We start from the raw sequence: 19,265 nt of genomic DNA, 5'->3' as shown, positions 1-19,265 counted from the left end.
TTTGTTCCAGTATCCGTTCTGAAAGTTAATATGATTGACCCGATCAAGTATCAATGAGGTCGTATCTATACATATATCCAGGACTGCAGTGTGGAATTTAAGTTAATATATTTGCAATGTCTAGATATATCTTTAATGATAGATATTATAAATGTGAAATGTCTTTGTTTTTTAATAATTTGATGACCCTTCACCCTGAAATGGCTGAATGGATTTAGATGAGATTTGGTATTCAGATGGCTGGCGGAAGGATGGATTAGAATATAATGCACCTCTTATTATTCTAATTAATGCAGACATAGCCATAGAGTAGATCAACTATTATATGGTTTATCAAAGAAAGTAATTAATTTTATGTTCACTAAACAATAAATCTTGACGGTATCGATTGCAGCTCAAGTTTATTTATTTATTAAGTTTTAATACACCTAAACAGTAACGGTCTTAAAACCCTACGGCGTTATCTATCACTCAACCGTAGACAGGAATAACAGAAAATATGATATAGGAAGATTAACTATTTTTTTTAAGGTAACAGTTTTATTTTTGAAATAATTAAAATATTTATGATTTTTTTTTTTTAATTCTGTTCTTTTTGCACAGGTGATTTTATTAATTAACAATATATAAGTTAAGTTACATACTATTTTATTGTATTTAATGTAAACTTTTGTATTATCAGTGCCATAAGGCCGCGTGTTTTCAAATTCAAATTCAAAATATCTTTATTCATGTTGGTCTACTATATACTCTTATGATATTAGTTTGTTACATGTGGTGGTAAATGAGCTCACAACCAGACTGGTTAGTATTTACTCTACATTATGGTTCGCCTGCAGCACTTAAGGTGCCAGGGATGTTAGTTGCGTTTTGTCAGTATGTATTACATAAGCATGTGTGTAATACAGAACTGTCGTGTCATTCTAAATTACTATTAATTTTCCCACACCTGAAATTAATGCACTTAAATATGTGTACGTTAAGGCTTGGATATGGTTAATGAATTATCTCTGTTATTTGTTGACAATGTGCTTTTGTCACCTGTCATCATCAATATTTCAGAGCCATTCATCGTTTCGCCAGTATACAGCATACTATAACATTTTTATTCAAATAATTTTAAGTGGTTTGGTATATTTTTTTTATATTATTATTTAATCAGTCATTTGGAACAGCATTTTTATTGAAATTGTAGGCTGTTACTTTTTTAATAAAAATATAAAAAAATAGTTGTAAAATAAAGTCTACGATTTTTGATGATTTGGTGAGAGTCCAAAATTATAGCCCGCCACGCCGCTGTCTGTCTGGACGTTTTGATCATGACTTATTCAAGATATTCCACCACGTACAGCCATATTACATATTTTAAATTACTGTAAACTACGTGAGAATCATGGCATTCACATATTACAAAACAAGGAGGTATGCGGCCATCAGTAGAAAGACAGCTACGCACTTGTATTACATCAAATCATTGTACATACCAGTGTTAGTAATGTCCATATTGAATAGGAAAATGAAAATTTCTAAGATTTGCTGGTTGTTTATACAAATTTCGAGGTACATGATTATTTTATAAATGAAAATAGAATGATAACCCCGCCTGTATTATTAGTATACGCTAGCGGGGTAACAGTAAAGGATAATAGGTGAAAATAAAGTCAATTGGCCCATCGTGACGAATTTATTAGGAATTAACTACAATAGTCTTTAGGAGGATTGCGTAGTCGATTTGACCCTTGTTAACAATAGGGCTGCTAGACTTCACTAGTAATAAATCCTCTTCTCGCCTCCTTATCTAATATGATTATGTTTAAGCATGATTAGAACTTTCTCGGTACATTAATGAAAAACCTATGAATTCATAACTTGCTTCAATTAAAAGTTTACCTAAGTTTATAAGCAAGCATTGTAATTCCCATGGCATTTAAGCCGAGCAATTTAAACGTGCAATGCACATTGTATGTTTGTTTAATGTCATATTGCATACACCGGCATCAAGCGCCATTATCGGAGGTCGCATTGCGCGATCTTTGAAGCGGCTGGAGCTGTATGATTTGCTTTAATGAGTTCCGTACCGGTATCCGTAAAACTGAGGTTGTATTTTGATGGCCGCCAATATGGGAGTGAATGAATATTAAATCCTCCTATATAATCCTCGCATTTAGCGCGAAAATACGCCAATTAACGGCTGACGTAGTTGCCGGTGACGGGCGCTTTACGAGGTGATAAAATTGTGGAATTACCACGACTTGACACGTATATGACCTGCCTATATATGCGTAGTATAGAAATCTGCCTGTTTAGTTGCGTTAATGTTACCTAAACTTTCCACTAAAATAGAACTTTAAAGGAACTGATATCATTCTTTCTAAATTACTAATGAGTGTAATTTAAATAAAAAGCTCTTGTAAGTTATTGATAAATGTTTCTTAATGTAAAGGTAGTTGAAGCATTTCCTTATGCCTAGTCAGAATGCCTATTAGTTTTCTAATGACGTCTGAGTTGGTTATCTGACAGTTTGTTGAAGGCTTGATGGGAATACTGTTTTCCAGTTGTGGAACAAATCGTCTTTGGAGACTATTTTCCAGAGACAAAGTACGGGTTGCTTGTAATATTAACGTTCAAAGAATTGTCAACTAAGTTCCCCCATGTTATATCTGTTTCCAATACAATGGATTTATTGAATTGTTATGCAAGGAAAATGAGATGGTTATATGGGCGTTAACTTCCGATAATACTGTAGCCTTTTTCATGCTCCCACTGTTATGATTATGGGAAACCTTATGGAATTTGCAGTGCAAATGCAACAAGGTTGTAAGGTTAGTTGCTACAATCGTTGATTCACATCAGTTTAATGAGAAAGATGGCGTGTGAATCGTGGCACGTTTCAAACAATCGTGCTATTAAGCTTTCAACTCACCTAGTTATCAATATCATCTTTGATGTCAACCTTTGATATGAATTAGTCAATTAGAAGTATCTATCTATTGTCAACCCATTTAATTTTTATTGTGTCTAATTATTACAGTGTATTGTGTGGCTCATTTTGTCATTATTATGTCGAACAATAATATGGAAATGAATAAACTGATTGTATTGAATTCAAACCATGATGATTACTTGATTTATTACGAACTTTTATCAAACTTTAGTTGTTGTTGAGTCAAGTTTTGTAAATATATTTTGAACTAGTTCCCATTCTCCCAATTTCCTGTTTCTTACACGTACATAAACAACATGACGATGCGTTATTTTGGTATCTATGTATTGTACTGATGAAGGAGTCGTAAAGGGCCCAAAGGATTTTCGAGATAAACCCATCGTGCTCATCCATGACAAAGGAGGCGTCGATCTTCTGAATACGTTCAGATTCCACCAATAAACTCAGATGTTTGTTATTGAAATTTGAAATGTTTTTAAAAGTTTAACGAGTTAATAAGGTTTTATTTATAATTATTTTTATTATTTACATCACACCACATTTCTTGATGTAGTGCCAGTGGAATTCCTTTCGAGATTTAATAACGTTTGCCGGTTCGACCTGTTTACTTTACATGGCTGCCTTATTACGGAAGCGAGGAAATGTGTGCACTGACATCATGTCAATGCAGCGGAAACTAGGAAGTAACCGCCCAACGCCCACCCGCCGGAAATGGGTTGTATTATAATGTGTTAAGGATGTACAACAATGTTGCCAACGTGGCCCTACGAGAGTTTCTAAACCTTTCAGCCTTTTATATTTTGATTCTCTAACCAGAACCTCCGATCTGTCGAAACAATGAAAAAATTGTTATGAAATGATGTCCCGAATACGTCTGAAAAGGCTAGCTCTGGTTGGAAATAATATCAACCCTCTCAATTTTTTTGATAAAAAATAACTTTTTAATTTTTGTCCTTAGTCAATATTTATTCAGTCCAGAATTCTGTATCTTATTTAATGAGTAGACAAATAGTTACATTATTAATTTATTAATATTACCACTTGTAATAAAAATAATAATAATCTGAATTAGCGAAGTTGTTTAATTAAAAAATATATTTGAATTTAGTGTAGTCAAATAAATCTCATATATTATAGCATTTATTTTAAGTGGTCATCCATTATGTTTACGTATTCCATTTTAACTCGTAACCGGGACTAAATCCGGTAAGTAAACATTCCCAACTCAGCTTTATTTGAGCCGCGAAAATCCCCGTCTGTCAAGAGGACGTAGGAAATCAAAGTTGATTTTAACGGTTGTACCATTTTCCTTTTAAATATAGTACAAATTCGAATGTAATAAAGTTTTATCTGTATTAGTTTTGATGTCTTCTACTGTTGGAAATTACGTGCCCGTAAGATAAATATCCTATCTTACACCAGGTTTTGTAGAATTATTGTGTCCAAGATTTCTTATTCTATGACAGGAGCGTCACAAATTAATCATAATTTGTATCAGTGAAGACAAAGATTAATCATTAAGGAAATACTTAAAAACTTCCTCTTCTCTAGTTATTTCTACAATTTCTAAATCATAAATTTTATACATATATCGTTTATAGCGGATTCATTTGCGCGAAACCGTTATGTAACATTCCCGTGTCAAATTCAGGAAATCTTTCCATAGTATATGTCTAGAAACTCATAAAATGTTAAATTATTAACCGAGTGGTTATGCGTTGATAGATCAGTCAGTTCTGTTAGTGCAGGATAAATCTTTTATCTATATAATATATTTAGATTTCGATATCCTTAATGCGTAGGGGGAGGTGATTGTTAATTAATACACTGTCAGGTCGCTCTAGTGATCGCGTAGACGCGGTCTTTGGAAATCATCGTGCTTATTTCTTAAAGAGCTCGTGACCCAATTGAACGTTTACAATATATATCATGAAAAGAAACCTTTAACGATTAAAAAAAAATTAACAATAGCGGAAACTATGTAGCTTACTACATAGTTTCTGAGCTTAGTATTCGGTCACCCTAATTTAATTACACGCAGCGTCTACACAAGTACGATAAGCTAGTTCCTTTAGGTATCAATATCTTCAACAGACCCGGCAGCCGAGCGGCGGAAGCGTGCTGTCGACGCGTTGTCAGCCCTTCAGTGGCAGTGAACTATTCACGGAGCTCCTGTCGATTGCATACCATCGTACACGACGCCATTGTTTACCATCGCTCTGTTACTGCAGCGGCTGTATGCATACACATGATTAGATTATTTCAATTCTGTTGTTTCAATTCCTTAGAATAACGTAAAATTTAAATTCTAACGTTTTTGTGAAGTTACTCAGGTATAGATAGATTTTAATCCCAGCTTTGGAATTAGGCTGTACATTTAAATTCATATACATTATTGCAAAAAATATTTTTAATGGCGACATTTTTAAATGTTGATTAATATCTGGTACGGATAATAAATGTTAAAATTATTATAAAAATGATTTTTACTCGATTTCCCGACGCAAAGGAGTTTATCGAACGTCATAAAAAGTAATGATTTTGAAGAATTTTCCATGTGCTCACTTGAACTGTGTTTTTATTGAAATATAAAAAAATTACCTACACACGAATTGAAAAACTAATCCTTTTTAATATACTACAAAGGTCGATTAAAACAGTGTACGATTATTCTCTTCATTTGTCTAACATGTTTTTGGAAGGAATATAAATATTTCAAGATACCTAGCAAAAACTACGTCGAATTATATGTTACACGACTTGTAGAATTTTATTACAATTTATATTTGAGGGCCAATGGATATAGGATAATGGAATTTAAAACAAGAGACCGTGGACCGCAAGGGCGAATTTTCAATGGCCGCTTCAAAGATTGATGTACTTTGTTTGAAAACAGGCATTAATCCATCAGATGTCGGCTGGAGTCCGTCCAAGAGACGAGAGAAACATAAAAAGTAATATCACAAGCGGTTTAATTCATCATTTAAATCTTCCTGTTTCATCTTAATTACGTCATTTATCGATTCTATCAGCGAAGATTGATGGCTCAATTGATACGCCCATAAAACAATATTTTGTATATACACAGATATTTTGTACAGCTCTAGCTAATAAAAATAACGATGTTTTATTGAAATTTATTTCTATTACTCGTTAACGTCTAAGACTTCGATTATGACACACAAGTGGAAAAATTGAATGAACTATAATTGATTGATGAAGCAACAGTGCATGTTTCATTATAGAGTTTAATGTATCGTAAGTGGTGTAATTATAGGAGCGCAGTGCACTTTAGAGGCATGCTTGCTGGCACATTAAACGAAACGAGCCTGTCCTATCAGCTGTAGCTGAACTTTCCGCGCCGGCGGGCTTGTATCGAGGAACTTCGCCGATTAAACAATTGCGGCCGCTTGGCGTGCCGTGCCTGGGGGCCAGATATTACGCCTTCCAGCTCTGTCTTCAAGCGTATATTTGCCCCAGCGAAATTATTCGACATCACAAAACCCCTATCGTGTGCTACGAGTGTAAAGGAAATGGTACGGCAAGATGTCTTAATGTGACGGGAGCCATTGAACGAAATGAGAATTTACTAATGAAACTTGCGCCTGAAAATATTTTGGCACTCCCAAATTCCATGTTCTACTAAGGAGAATTCAAATAATATTGTTCGGTCAAAAATAAAAGACGGCCTGTCTTCTTGAATACAAATATAAAATTATTATATTACAAATGAAATGATTTAGTTAAACAGTGTTTTTGTTCTTAAAGTATTAAATATCTCGTTGAAAGATAAATTAGAACAAAAAACATCTAATCCGCCAGTTACATTTTGTTTTTGACCTTGAAACTCTAGAAACAATCGTGTATGCATTGAATTTGATTGTGGATCTTCAAGAATAAATCGATTGTTTTTTACATGATCATCGATGAACGAAGGACAATGTTTTTGCGTGATTGTATGTATGCCCGGATCTTTGGCGTAATCTGGTGGTAATTTTAACGGCTTGGCGGATTTAAAATGGACATAGTTGTGGATGAAAACAGTATATAAAATAAATATTACATCATAAAAAAATGTTGATTGGGTTTTAGTGACTTTCTTATGACCATTTGTTGTACACAAATATCCATAATACACACGTCTTGAAAAATGAAGAAGTAAGCATGTGCTGATCCTACTTAAGTTAATTAGGAAAGTGATTTACCGACTCCGTGGGATTGTACCCGTTAAAGCTGCCATTGGAATGTATTGTCACGTAACGTGATGTATTTAGGCAAATGAATGTACATATAGATAGATAAATGGACTATTTACCTCATGCTATAATAAATTAATTTGCAGTCAAAGGAAAAAAATTCGAATTGAGAATTATAATGTCAGTTCTGCGTTTAATAGTAGCTTTTCATCATCTAGATTATATCTTGGGGCAATTTGTAAAGGTGTTTCGATTCAAAAACAAAGTATCTTTTTCGTGCAAAATCTAAACTTCTCAGTTCTGAGAATGGAAAATATGTTTACAATGGAAAGTGTACTTTAAGCACATTAGCGAAAGTTTCATTGAATACATTATGTTGCTTAAGTAACACATCATTTATTATTAAGAACATTTCGGAGGAAACAAGATTTACCCGCTCCAAGAAAATTCTCGTTTCCTTGTTGTGGGCCTTTGATAAAATATGTCGCAAGAAATTTGCTTGCGCAGATAGTTTTAACCTTTTTGATATTATAATACATTGTTTATATACCATCATATAATTGTAATCTTGTAAATATTTATTAAAAATTAAATTTAGATCTTTTAAGTAACTAACTATAATGTATTGAATATAGATATCTAATATACGTGTTCAAAATGACAACCACTAATAGATAACTGGTAGAGAACACCATCCGATGTTAAGTCCGCCAAATGTACATAGAGTATTACTGTGCATTAAAGTTTAAATAAATAAAAAATGGTAACCAAACTTTTATTTTAGATAGTTTTGTTTCATCATCATCATCTATTTCAGTTCACATCTATAGCCGTCCACTGTTGGACATAAGCCTCCCCCTTAGAATGCTATAAAGAACGGTCCTGAGCCACCTGCGTCCACTGACTCTCTGCAATGCATTTCAGATCATCACTCCATCTAGTGGGGGGTCGTCATACACTGCGTTTACACGGTCGCCTCTCAAGAACCTTTCTTCCCTCATCGGTTGTCGGTTCTTCGAGCTATTTTGTTTATTATGTTGTAAATATTTTGTAATAGTAATGTCGTATTATTAATGGGATTTACTTTTGATAGTAGAAATGTAAACGATACAATTTTTTCATTAATGGACTTCTGTTCCGGTTTCGTAGATATTACATACACCGGACGGGACCGTGACGTAATTGATAGTAACGCCATTTATGTACAGGAATGGATGAAATATTACACTTTCACATCAGGGATTATCGTAATTTTCCGGGATGCAATTTGCGGGCGTTATTTTAAATCCAAACTTTAATATACAAGCTTGCGTGGTGAGTCAATTCGCGTGTGGCGACTCGGAAGTAATTTTCTTTAACACCATTATAATGGTAGGGGCCGCAACTCTGAATGGACCAAAGTGTAAAATATAATGCCACTAAAAGCTTTCACGCGGCGCCATAGTGTCTCCCTACACATACTAGGAAACCATTTTTGTAAGGAATAAAGTTATAAAATGTTCGTGTTATTTATCTTAATACGATTTAAGATTTGATGTTTAATTTTTATTTACTTTCATTATATTTTACTGGGGTAAAAAAAACTGGGTGTTATTTTGCAGAAGTCCGTATCATTGGTAATTAACGTGTAATTTACCAGTGATATGAAAGTATTGGTGAATTGATTAGAATTATGTTTAACCGACTTCAAAAAGAAGAAGGTTCATAATTCGTTTCTATGTTTTGTTACTGTTGTTATATTTTGTTTGTACGTTATAACTTCGTGTATTTTTTTTTTCAATTGATGATAATGGAATGGTAACCTCGCCTGCGCTAACGGTATACACTCGCGGGGCATTAGTGAGGGATGATAGGTGAGGATGAAAAGACAGGTCACTTAGCCCATCGTGACATATACATTTGGAATTTAGCACGATGGTTTCCAGGGGGGACCACGTGGAGGTTGACCTGGTTGGGTATATAGCTAGCAATGGAGCCCTTAATCTCCATTATTAGCAACCTTAACTTAACTTCGTCTATTGAAAACTGATTTGGAAAATTCTTTTTTAACTTAAAAGATATCGTCATAGTCGTAGAATACTAACGGATCTATATATGTAATATTTGTCAGATCCGTCAGTATTCTACGACTGTAACGGTATATTTACATTTTGGTTTATCAAAATCGATTTAGAAAATTTATTTGTAGAAGTTAGATTTATTATCAAAATCGATTCAGTAGTTTTTAAATCAAAATCACTGGTTTCGTCACAATTGAAGTCGGTTTTTTTTGTAGAACACAATCTTGTTTGGTTATTTCCGCTACCAATAGTGTGACTGCAAACATTTAAAGATTGACTACTATTATTATTAATAAAATTGTACGACTAATACATAAAATAATATATACGTATTCTTACTAATGTTAGCGGAATTAAACAAAATAATTCTAAATAACTAACCATTCATAATTTCTGTCCATTACGTGACTGACAGTAGTTATGTCGGAATTTTAAACTTTACCAACATTTAAAAGATCGAGTCTACAAACAAAATATACTCACGTATTATTTAATTCTTAGGAGGTAATATTGAAAATGATATCATTCTAAAAAAATACGAATTTTCTATAAACGATCAATTATAACGTAACATGAAATTCGCAAATTTCTTGTTTTTTTTTTTATTAAATCTATCTTTGTTTATTGCAATGTTTTTTGTTAAATGTGCATAAATAAAAGTAGTTGCTTGCATGTTTTACCGCAATAAAATCGTAAATTCTGAATACTTTCAGTTTTCGGTGAGAGCGTGATTCACATATTTCTATAGAAGCAAAGTAGCTCATCTTTCATTTCTCCTCATGTCTTTATTGTATGCCATAATTCATAATGGTAAGACGAATTAAGTTTTAGAAACCGAGATCACTTTCATAGTAATGTTACTGTAGCACTGTATAATACAACATTAAAACCGTAACCACAAATATTTTAATGCTATTATAGTGAAATGACTGCAATGCATCATTTTGCTATTTTCGTCTCTTGAAAGATCTGCTTCAAAGTAAAACAAGTGGTAGAAAAATGACACGCGACACGCCAGGATAAGGAGGCTTACTTTTCGCCGCCACCCCTCTTAGTAACTTAGCCTCGCTGTTCCCACTTGGCTCGAGTCCATGTAGCCTAATGCTGTCTTCCACACGTTAAATTGATATTGGCGCTTCATACTCTCTCCATATCGGAGACTGCTATAAAAGTTTCAACGGTATTCTCATCACATTGTAGGTACCTTTATGCTATAGAGCTTAAGTGATATTATTACAAGGTCAAAGGAAATATTTGGAATCTTTTCTATTACATATAATTTTTTTTTTCAAGTTAGAATGGCAAACAATCTGACGGCCCAGAATGGCAATGACAGGTGTTATTCTTCTGTACCCTGTAAATTTATGCCCTTCAAACCGAAATAGTCATGCAAACACAACTGCTTCACGGTAGAAACACGAATGGGACAGAGGTGCCCAAGCAAACGACTTTTGTATAAAGTCTCCCTCTGGTAAATACGTTTATTTTCATATTTTATTTCGATAATTGTACTCTGTTTTGTTTTTGTTTTCAAATACTATCTTGTTGTTGTTTATTTGGATAATTTTTTTAATTATATAGAAATTAAGGAAAAAATTTTCAGAAAGAAATTATGTAAAATAAAAAAAATATATATATATCTAATAATTTTGTGGGACTTTATTTAAGAGCCTTTAAATAAATAAAATACTCTATTATTGATTTTATCAGTGCTAATAAATGTATGGAATGGATCATTAATATAATTTATAATATTTATAATTATCAGAAGAGATATCGAGCGATAAGTGTTCGAAATAAAACTGTTCTGATTAAAAAAAAATCTGAATGTTAAATGATTCAGGAAGGAGAATGGGTGAATTCCATTGCATTAATAAATTTGATAGTTGCTCATCAACCATTCACATTTTGATTAACGTCGATACAACATCTACAATTCGAATGCATTACAGCAAAGGTCACGGTTCTCTCGGCAGTTACGCAACTTGATGCCAACGGAGTGTCAGTTGGTCTTGGCCAGGCGACTCTGCTCCCGCGAGCATCGTTCGCTGTCAAAGCCTCGCTGAGTGACATACGTACGTAAAACATTCTCAGTTTAACGTGCATTAGTTAATATACTGTGATTGAAGTGTTCACGTTAAATGATTTCAATTGTTAGTGTATCAACGTCTTATTTTGTGTAAAGTGATTTGTGACTGTGACTATTGTTTCTGACTGCGCAAGCGTCGATTTTAAAAACGTTATGTGGTGGGTATTTTTACACTTTGACAGTTTTTACTATGAATATCTGTATTTATTCACATGATTAATATGTCATGTGTTAAATGTTAAATTATAATTCCTTAAATATCTACTAATATCGTAATAAATATTAAAGAGAGTTTGTCTGTTGTTAGGACATGGCGTTTACTAACCAGTCCAACAATCGTCGTGTAACTTGGCACAGGATATAGTATTTATAAATAATAAATCTACGGTTATTGGAATTCATTATAAAGTAGACAATGATCTTCGTTGCTATGCCCGTAGGTTACATTTATCCCGAACTACCAATATGTCTCGGTCACGCGGACGAAGTCGCAGCCACTGCTAGTTATGAATATTGAAACATTGTGCACCAAACAATGTAGCGGATTCAATGGTCCGGAATCACCTAAACTGTGGAATATACGGGTTCAACAACGTTTTCCGTAGAAATCGCAACAAAGTTTCTTATCGGGCGTTGGATATTTGTGGGGAATTGGACGGGGGTGCGGTGAGGTCTGTTAGATCGTTGGAATTTTGCCAGTCCACACTGCATTGTTGACTGGCTATGTTAGTAAATTAATACCTTTATCAACAATAGAGCAGACCAATACATCGCTAGATGCTTGCACGAGCTCCTACATCACGCACGTCATACATCATACGGCGGCGTGTCGCAGGAAACGTTACCAAAACCTAGATAGATGTCTCGTCTCAAAGGGCAAATTACCATACGTGTAACTAATGAATATTATTAGTACATCTACTTGTTTGTTATAAATATGAGTCACATAAGTATATGAGCCAGTTTAATATAATTAATTTGATTGCTTCATATGTTTCATTAAAAATACCAATGAAGTGAAAGTCGCGAATTATTAAATTCGCTCATCAACACGTTGAGAACTTTATAATCACTGAATAAATTATTGCAATAAACATTTTTTTATGCAACTTGGAATGGCAAACAAGCTGACTGCCCACCTACTATACAACGTGTTCTTTAATACACTCGTTTTCGTACTTGTTTTCTTGACAGTATATTTATTTTACTTACAATCGTGTTTGACGCCGGAGTGCGTATCGCGTTTTTCTCGCATCCATCTTACATTGGGACGCATTCTGATGGATTGCGATGTTACTCTAAATAGGTTGCGCCTTGCTGTTTATTTGTTCATGTCACGTGACTTAGCCGCTCACATTTTCTGTTCATTCTAAGAAACTGTATAATAACGTTATTTATACGAAAAAAAGTGTTATTAGTGCTTTTCGGGGTCACTTTTAAATGTTATGTTATTATTCTGGGTTCTTTGGCCGGTGGTGCTTATAACTTACTGAGTTAAGTATCATGATTCCACTTAACATTTTTTTGTTAATATTATACGAATAATATGTTTTTTAATTATTTTAAGAGTATAGAATTTTGTTTATGACAAAAAGCCCCTACAGTAAAATATTCCTTATAATCATGGCTTTATAGAAGACTGCAGTGTAGTTAGTATTTATCATTGTGTGATATCCTGTTGCCAGTAAACGGTTCGCGCCAATGAATGCAACAGTGTTTAGCATATTTTAATAATATTATTAAGCTTAGAAAACATTGCGGTTGGATTCTTAATTGATTCAACAAGTCTTTGTTAAAGACTTTCGAGTCCTTAGTTCATTTAAGTCCACAAGTATGTTCAAGGATAATTAATTAATTTTCTTTTCTTTAATCTTCATGCCTATTAGTCTATTAATAATGCAACTGGAGCTGTTTTGTAAAATGTATAAATAGCAATAATATTTGATCCATCGAACATTCGCACTTGGAATCTCAAGGTCTCGACTCTCAACACGAAATGATGTATTATAAATTCCGTGAAAGTGAATGAAGGTGTATGCAATTCAACCATGTTCATTCACTTTCAAATATTACATTTATGTATAACTAGCACAGTTCTTTTTAGTAACCATTAAAAATCCTTCACAGACACGATTTATGTGGCCCGGTGTTTTTAACCGTTTTTAATACAAGGTCTAAAATAAGGAAATGGTGATTAAGTACAGATTAAGATTTTTATTAGTGTGATACGCCTTGGAATGGTTTTGTAATAATATGTACGTGTGTTGAATATTAATAATGTATGTCGGTATTTTTTTTAATGGATGATAATGGAATGGTAACCACGCCCGCGCTATTGGTGTACGCTGGCGGGGTACCAGTGAGGGATGATAGGTGAGAATGAAAAGGCGGGTCAGTGAGCCAAACGTGATGAATACAACTGGAATAATATCAGCATTTAACTTTTGCTAGCTGGCTCCTCTGGACTGGATATTTTATCCTTTAGACGGAAACTACATTGAACACATTGTTATTTCACGGGAGAAACACACAAGACATTGGTACAAGGGATTGGTAAGTAGACATAATAATAGGGATTAAGGATCCAATTTCTGGCAATATATTCAAAGGTTGACCTCCTTGCAGTCCCTCCTGGAAACCATCGTAGTTAATTTCTGGTGAATTAATATTGTTAAGCTAACTTCATTCTTACCTCGAATACTGCATTAGTATCTTTCTAGTGTAAACGAATAAAATGGATCAATGAACCCGTACGCACGGGTTCATAGTTTCACATTTATTATTAAAAAAAAAACAATATGGGTATACATACATATACATACATACCCGTGCGCAGTATGATTGTATGTTGTATAGTTGTATACTACAAACGGTTTGTACAATAGTTATCTGATGAAATCGAAGATTTCAAGGTTTGCGCATGGTCTTGACACGCATCGCATGACAATTAGCTCTTAGCATTGAGACAGTTTGCACGGCAATAATATTTAGTTAATACCTCATGGTCATTGTTAGTTCAAGAAAAAAAAAAGTATCTGCCTTCCGGCGTCATTGCCAATGTTCTTTGGTATGCTGTAAGTATTTCGTAATAGCTTTTATAATGGCAAATAAAAATAATTCAATATGAATTTGTTTTTGGTATCGCGATTTGAACATTTTTTTTTACTAACGCATTGTATATATGTATAAAGTAGCTGTTTTCCACAGCTTTCTCTGCGTGAAATCGTACACTCCGCTCCCATGGGAATATAAAAAACTTTTTAAGTGCTCATAATTTTTATTTGTGTAAGGACCTCTGCGCAAATTTAATGTCTTAAGTGTGCTTTGATCAGTCAGTGAGTTTCTTTTTTATCGACATTAAAAGAAGGAAACCTTCCTTCTTTTAATGTCGGTAAAAAGTTAGTTTGTTTTTTTTTTGCATGTGTTATGTGATAACTTCTTTGATTCTGAACATCTTGTTATTGCTCATAATCACTTATTCCAAGTTGAATCTTCGAATTTTGTAACTTTATCAGCTAGCAGAGGTAATCTTCTTTATTATTTCTACATTTTTTTATTGTGCACAAACATAGTGATAAGAACATTTAATTTTAAACGTAATGTACAAAGGCGAGCTTATTTCTAGTAAGAGATTACTTCTAGCAAATTTTTTATGTTTTGTTTTTCTATGTTCAATTAGGCGTATAGATTTTTGGAACAGATTTTGATATTTTAACAATTGATAGAGTTACCAATTTTTGGAAATTTCTATGAGTAATGATGTCTTGCAGATAGTGCACTATTCAGATAGTAGTAACTAACAGTTTTTTTTGACAACACAGGGGGCAAACGGGCTTGCGGCTCACCTGGTGGTAAGTAACTACCGCCGCCCATGATCACCCACAACACTAATGGCGTTGCAGGTGTGCTGCCTGCCTTTTAAAAAGGAATAAGCTCTTTTCTTGAAGGTTATGTTGTCGTATCGGTTCGGAAATACTGCTGCTGGAAGTTAATTCCAGAGAGTGGTTGTGCGTGGAAGTGTTTGAGGGATATCGTATACGTCACAGCGTATTGTGATGTTGATAGTGTTGTTCATGTCTGTAGTTGAAGGTTGGTTACTACTTTCCGTCAGGTGGACCAATAAATAGCTTGTTTGCCATTTGTAGTTGCATAAAAACTAGTTACTGTTTGTCGTCGGTTAGCCAGTCGCATGTGCATGTAGCGACACGTGTCACGTGACGACGCAATGGTCGCGTGCCCGCTAATTGGAGCGGAACCCGCACGAAACTGACGCAGCAAGGTCGGCCATTTTATAAGGCATTAAGAGTGCAAGTAATCGAGTTAGTGTTGAGTAACGCCTGAAACATTTGAACAAACCTCCGTTAATTAAAATGGATTTATTTGATTTTATTCGTACTAGTATGACAAATAAAAAATGCGAGTAAAAATATAGTTAGTGTAAATAATTTTTTTATTATAGTCATCGTCGTATCAGCCTTTAACTGTCCTTTAACTATTGAACATGAATATGTTAGAAGTTGCCACGCTTGGCAGGCAGATTGGCAACCGCGATTAGGCTTTAGAGATGTTTTAAGAGGGACTTTGCTGCCCATCACTCGTCCTCCCTTACGCGCCTCTTATGACATCCACGGGAAAGGAAGAGGTAGTCTTTCTATGCTGGGATTACACGGCAAATATTTTTTTTGTACTACCGTTTAAATATTAGTTAGAATACTAGACCAGACCTATCTGTTGGAAATAGGATTCCAACTACCATGTGTATCTAAAAAAGTAAAAATAAAATGATTTTAACCTTAACATCATTTTAAGCTTTTATTTAATTAGAGGGAGATTTTGTTTAAAAGTTGTTTGCTTGGCTACCTCTGTCCCATTCGTGTTTGTACCGTGAAGCAGTTGTGTTCGATAGTGAATTAAAAAAAAAATATTAAAAAAGGTGACATAGACTCACTTTATACATACATATAAAACACGCATGTACATACAACGTAATCTGTAATGGTGTTACGTTAAGATTTATGAAATGTAATGTCATTATTGATATATACGTAACTACATAATTTTATATGATGTGGTTGTTGCTATTTAATTGTTTAATTAATATCATTGTTTAATTTTTATGTATTTCCTAATATATAAATATGAGGAAAATATTGTTTTCGTTCAAGACCTCATTCGTTACTTGTGATAATTTATCAGTATTTTATGTTGGATTTTATAACACATATCATATTATAATAATAGTTTTAAATTCTTAAAGCAAACTCTGTATCTATTAAAAAAAGCAGAAAATTATATTTTCAATATGAAAAATAGTAGTATATGTCAAAATTGCAATGTGATCAGATCAGATCAGACGAGTACAATCCTGATACGTCCATCAGTGCAACTACTTTCGACAGTGCTCAGTGAGCAATTCACCATTTCCATGTTTAATCAGCAAATCGCGGGCGAACCATTAAACCAGTTCAACTGAGTGTCGGTTTTACCAGTATTTACCCCGCACCCACATTATATGTTAAACTTTATCAATTATCGGGTAATGTGGCGAAGTTTCCCACACGCCGAATACTTCACTCGCACTCATTTTAGTTGTTCCCAAGTCTCGAACTTGTGATAAGAAACCTTGTATGTGAACCGAGAAGAATACGAATGGACTGATTTTATTAACTTAAACATTTATTGGACATTTTGATGTAAGATTTGGAAATATTATCACAACTCCTAACGTTTTGCGTAAGTATAGAAAAGCATTTAGTATTCTACACATTCTATTAAACTTCATACGTTTTCGACACTAACTAATGTTCCTTACATATCAGCAGTTTTGCTTTTTTGGCATGAGGGATTTTTTCCCGTGTAAGATTTTCCTTTTCGCTGTTGTGAATTGTTTGATATTACGCTCAAGTTCTTTTCGCCAATAGCCAACTTGAAGTGTTGAATAAATACGGCAAATATTTACGATACAAACAAGAAGCCCGATCATCATAAATACATTCAAAAAATACATCATAGAAAATATTTTTTTTCTATATCAAATGTAAAAAAATATACTAAAGTTTTAGGTCAAAGTTTAAAGTTTTTATTTGTTGACAACATAGTCATACAAAATATTTAGTGACGACATTATTATATTTATTTAAAACTACTAATCAGAAATAAAAATCGCCGTGTGGTCCTGGCATAGAATAGGCCACCCCTTCCTTTCCCGTGGGTGTCGTAAGAGTCGAATAAGGGACGGCGAGGGATGGGCAGCAGCGTCCCTCTTAAAACATCTCTAAAAGCCTAACTGCGGTTACCAACCCGCCTGCCTGCCAAGCGTGGCAACTACTGGCAAAACTCCTCTTATGGGGCAGGCTTATGTTCAGCAGTGGACAGTTAACAGCTGAAATAATAATAATAATAAAATTAACAGACAATGAACCATGTAGTATCCTTCTCAATCCAAAATGAGTTTTGAGAATTCTGCTTTGAATTATACATGAAACATTAAAATCTTAATGTTGAATTATATACATATATTCGGTTTTTTAATATCCGACTAATTCTGTATAGTTCTATTTAGAAGTACTGGCTGTCACAATGAAGTACACCTGATGCGTTTATGGTTTGTAGAACGTCTTCGAAGAGGATATAATTGAGTACGTACTCATCATCCGACGCGGGTTCACTTTCTCCACGTGATGCGTTGCGCAAGAGTCGATTAATCTGCAAGACTATTCGTTTCTTTTTCATTTATTACAACATCGACATCTATTAAATATACATCAGAATAAATAATGTTTCTTAATAATAACATTGATTAGAATCACATTTTACAAATATTAAAAATGTGAAAATTAGTAAAAATATTTGTATGTTTACATATTTTTTTACTCAATCATGGTTGAATGGGTTTGAACGAAATTTTGAATACGATAGATCACACCCTAACTTAAAACAAAGGATACCATATATACTCGTATTGACGCGGGCAAGATTGTGGGAAACAGCTAGTGTTTTAAATATATATAGGTATTCTTTCTAAGCGTAATCTCTAAACTCACGGTACATGTTCTATTTGACAAATTTTTATAAATAAATTTTACAACAACAGTTTTTGCATGGCATTTAGCTGTCGCTTGTTTGCATTTTTTTATTTGTTAAGGTCAGTCATTTGTATATTATGTATACCATTTCAAAAGTTGGTCATCTAGATTAATTTATTTTGGCAGTTGCACAATGGACTTAATATAAAAGTTTTAAAATGTAACAGATTTATTTTGGCAGAAATATGCAAAATTTTAAAGTTTGGCGTAAGTGTGTATAGAATTGAATTTAAAACACCACCTGAAGACATGAGAATAAGATTGGTTAATAAGAATGGTTTCGGTTGAGAGAAGTAGTGAAATACACCTATTTATATGATATAAATTTATAGTTATACTCTGCGAATTACATTAGTCCTCCATTACAGTTGTGAAAGTGCTTACACACAATAGTTCCAGTCGAAGTTTTCCTCAAACCAAATACCGAGGCAGAGTGAATGGGCAGTTCGCTTCGGATCACCTGTCCAAGTGTCTTAAGTGCTAAACCATCATTTGTCAACGTCACATTGCGTCGTTCACGAGCCCGAGAATGCTTGGAAGGCACCTCTATTGTTCGCTTGTCGAGACATCCCCTATTTTTAACCCTCCGTACGGTAGAGCTTCTAATCTTAAACCGTTAATAAATCGCTTTGTGAACACGAGCAAGGAATAGTTCCATGTACAATTTTTCACATAGCTTTTAACGGGGCTGTTCTGAGATTTGATATCGTTCTCAGTTTCAAATTGGTTTTGAAATGCGACAAGATATCGGAAGTTCAAAAAGCTTGATTGCATTTTAAAAGAAGAAATTCAATATCAGGCGAACAGGAACGACAACAGAGGAGGAACAGTTTAAACATGTTACCGTGTATTTGAAATTGTTTATGTCATACAGCTCGATGCGACTAAGAA

At 33.9% G+C, this 19,265-nt stretch overlaps 1 protein-coding gene across 3 annotated transcripts in view; it reads left to right on the top strand.

The window, feature by feature from the left end:
* The window catches only part of LOC113510874 (furin-like protease 2), a 296,007-nt gene that overhangs the window by 20,265 nt on the left and 256,477 nt on the right, over nucleotides 1-19,265 (top strand). Inside the window, exon 2 of one of the 3 annotated variants that reach the window (XM_052896298.1) lies at nucleotides 15,111-15,140. The exons of 1 other annotated variant lie outside the window; for it this stretch is intronic. The gene's annotated coding sequence lies outside the window, so the exon portion shown is untranslated. Of the gene's footprint in view, nucleotides 1-11,211; nucleotides 11,448-15,110; nucleotides 15,141-19,265 lie in introns of those variants that run through there. One more of the 3 variants, XM_052896297.1, reaches the window with a different exon arrangement.

Source organism: Galleria mellonella, unplaced genomic scaffold, assembly GCF_026898425.1.
Source record: "Galleria mellonella isolate WM207_F2 unplaced genomic scaffold, CSIRO_AGI_GalMel_v1 utg32, whole genome shotgun sequence".
Classification (NCBI taxonomy): domain Eukaryota; kingdom Metazoa; phylum Arthropoda; class Insecta; order Lepidoptera; family Pyralidae; genus Galleria; species Galleria mellonella.
This window is presented reverse-complemented; position numbering and strand designations above follow the sequence as displayed.